The 3,227-nt window shown below is 43.2% G+C and overlaps 3 non-coding genes across 3 annotated transcripts; 1 reads left to right on the plus strand and 2 right to left on the minus strand.

Moving 5' to 3' along the window:
• Nucleotides 1-549: 549 nt before the first annotated feature.
• Nucleotides 550-622, minus strand: trnam-cau (transfer RNA methionine (anticodon CAU)). Its single transcript has one exon. It is a non-coding gene; the product is annotated as a tRNA-Met (tRNA).
• Nucleotides 623-1,210: 588 nt separating this feature from the next.
• On the minus strand, nt 1,211-1,283 carry trnam-cau (transfer RNA methionine (anticodon CAU)). Its single transcript has one exon. It is a non-coding gene; the product is annotated as a tRNA-Met (tRNA).
• Nucleotides 1,284-2,849: 1,566 nt separating this feature from the next.
• On the plus strand, nt 2,850-2,922 carry trnar-ccu (transfer RNA arginine (anticodon CCU)). The gene has a single exon. It is a non-coding gene; the product is annotated as a tRNA-Arg (tRNA).
• Nucleotides 2,923-3,227: the final 305 nt, after the last annotated feature.

Below are 3,227 nucleotides of genomic sequence, written 5' to 3' on the forward strand. Positions count from 1 at the left end.
TGGTGTTTTCACTGGCTCTCGGATGTGTAAAGACGCCCATAAACTGGTAGTGAATACTACCTCCCAAAGGGGAGATGGGTATCTAACTCGGGCTCGTTCCCGCATCATTTACACTCCAACCTGCTCTCTTCGTGTTTAATTTACTATTAATTGATTAAATGATTCTCGCTTTGGGTGCGAGAGGTCTGGGGTTCAAATCCCGGACGAACCCGTCTTTTTTCTATTGTAGCAAGACATATCCAGCCCTCCTCAGTAGCACAGCAGAGCGAGTGTCATGAGGTTATAGCCAGGTGCTGTAGCTGACGGGCTGACTGCTGGTTTACAACATCCGGTCGTGGAGACACCTTCACCACTCAGAATTTATCTGCTGCTCTCATGTATCATTATTTTAAAAATGTGCGAGTGGACACCGAGCATAATAGCGAGGAATCGAATCTTGTTTATCGCGGACTTATCGCCTCGTATTCGGCGTGGAAGTGAAGAACACACACTTGTGAAAGTGAACGTCTCATGCCCTATCTGTGAAGAGCCCAAAACGGCACTGATCCCTGCCCCGTGTGAGAATCAAACTCACGACCTTCAGATTATGAGACTGACGCACTACCTACTGCACTAACAAGGCTGGATGGTGGCTGTGCTCCAGCTCATGTTGAAATGAACATTAAATATATGAACATTATTTCAGTGTGACTGTGACCATATTATATACACCTCGCTCAGTGATGACCGGGCTCTGTCTACATTAAACATGCTCTTTCACAGCCTGGCCCACCTGCTCAGGAGTTTTTCACAGTCTCTTAAGAAGATTTACACGTCATTGTGACAAGCCTGTCTTAGATTTTTTTGATTTTTTAACTTCTCATTAACAACGCAGGATGTATAATTCTGCATCTGTGAATTGAGAAAGAGAGGTGTCTGTTTTATAGAAGGTTAGACAGTGGCCCGTACAGGGATCAAACCCACGATCCTAGTGTAATTAGCACCACACTCTAACAAACCGAGCTAAACAGCCTCCTGCGGCAACTTTTCTGATTTGTTGCTGTCAGACGTGCTTCTGTTTTAAACGCACAAGGACAAAAACAGCCCGGAGACTCCGATCGAGCACTGGGCTGTGCTTTTCCCCCTTGGAAAGGTCACGCATTCCACGAGGTAGGCAAGAACATTCGTGTAGGAGCCGCCTGTGTCAGAAGAGTAAAAGGGACTACATCCCTGCCCCGTGTGGGGATCAAACTCACAACCTTCAGAGTATGAGACTGATGCGCTACCTACTGCGCTAACAAGGCTAGATGGTTAGCTGTAACTCAGACCATATTCCCCCAAAAGATTAAAAGGCCGGGCTGAAGAAAAGGGAAGATCTCATTTTCATAACTCACCGGACAAGAGACCAGAACACCACGCTGGTGTGGTGTTCAAGAGACCAGAGTTGACAGGTTTCACCTTTGAAGTAGCAGTTAGATTAGTCGGAAAAAGGAAATTCGTATAACATCTCTCCACATTTTCATTCTCATTTCTGTGAAAAATCATATTACCAGGCTGAACTTTAAACAGAGGTCATGACCAACAACAGACACGTGCTCCTTGTTAGTATAGTGGTGTCACGCAGGAGACTGGGGTTTGGTTCCCCAATGGGGAGATGGGTTACTTTTTAACCACCTCACTTCAGTTTTAAAAAAATAACGTGTGTTTAAAAGTTCATCCGAACATTTTATTCGGATTTTTATTCGTTGTTTATTCATCCGAAGAAGAAACAACTCTGTTAGTTTGTTAATCTACGTTAATTCTATGAATTGATTACTTAGACATGTGTCCAATGACATGACTTCTCTTCTTACAGGTGAGTAATTACAAGAGTTTGAGCCCCGTTCATGGTGAAATGTTAAACAATCGGCAATCTGTGCGGGAAGGAGCACCTCTAAAAAGAGCACCGGGGCACAAGCTTGTCTTTAATCCCAATGACGGTCTTCACTAGAGGCACGGGGTCGAACCACAATTCTCACACAGGCTTTTTTCCCTTCGTGTGTGAAAGTATTTCATGTGTGATTGAAAATGAGACAAAGTCCAGTCTCCGGTTAGAGCTGAAACAGCAATCCAGAACATGACGCCTGCTTGAGTCTAGATCTGACTCAAAAATAAACTCATTTTATTCTTTATTATTGGACATTATTTTTTTAATTAGTAACTTAATATGCAGGACACACTAATATAGGATCCTGACGTTGTTGATCTGCTGTTTGTATATAAGTGAACGTCCCTCACTCTTGAATTGGTGGAAAGATCGGTGGGTTTGGTTTTCTTCTGTTCATCATAGAAGTCCCGCCCTCGGTTCTAACGACCCGCAGCTTCCGGCTCTGTCCCAATCCGAAGCAGTCGGTTCAGTTCGCCTGGGGTTCCGATCCAGAATTGGACCTGAAAAAGCTCTTCTTTTCTTTCACACGCAGTGATCAAAACTCTCACAGTTAATGATGTTTTCAGGAACAATAATTACGCATCACGGGAACAAGTAAACATTTATTCCTGCTGAAAAGAGAAGAGAAGACACAACGTTTCGGCTGCGGAGCCTTCTTCGGGTGTCGGGAACGGATCATCAGTCACTGTCGATCATTAATTGCATTTCAAAAATCACACACAGTTACATCTCACAAAACATCTCATTAAAATCTGTAATTCCACAGGTATGGGCGATGAAGCAACAACAAGGTGACACCTGCAACACCGGAACTGGACACCAGTCCATCTCGGGTCACAGAAAATTTTTTACTGAATAAAATCTGTAATATCACAAGAATTATTGATGAAGCAGAAACACATTAATTGTCATTTGACCTGAATGAATCCATTGTGAAGCATGAGCCCCAGTGGCCTAATGGATAAGGCACTGGCCTCCTAAGCCAGGGATTGTGGGTTCAAGTCCCATCTGGGGTGTCTCCTTTTAAGAGCTCTGTGATGAGTGAACAACTTGACTGTGTATGTTAATAATTTTTATTTTATATAGTGCCTTTAAAAGTGGCTTCTCAAAGCACTTTATAGAATGACCACAACAATAAATGTCCTCGTGGGTTCAATCCCCACTCCTGGTAGACTCTTGTTATGAACTTGAGTTTTTAATCCACTTCATATGAGGTCAAATCAAATCCAATCAAAGTTTATTTATCAAATGCACAACAATACGGCGTGCAGCAGTAGTTGCTGGCAATGAAATGTCTTTTTCTGCGAGCTCACAAAAAGTA

Source organism: Atractosteus spatula, chromosome 5 (assembly GCF_055471065.1).
Source record: "Atractosteus spatula isolate fAtrSpa1 chromosome 5, fAtrSpa1.hap1, whole genome shotgun sequence".
Classification (NCBI taxonomy): Eukaryota; Metazoa; Chordata; class Actinopteri; order Semionotiformes; family Lepisosteidae; genus Atractosteus; species Atractosteus spatula.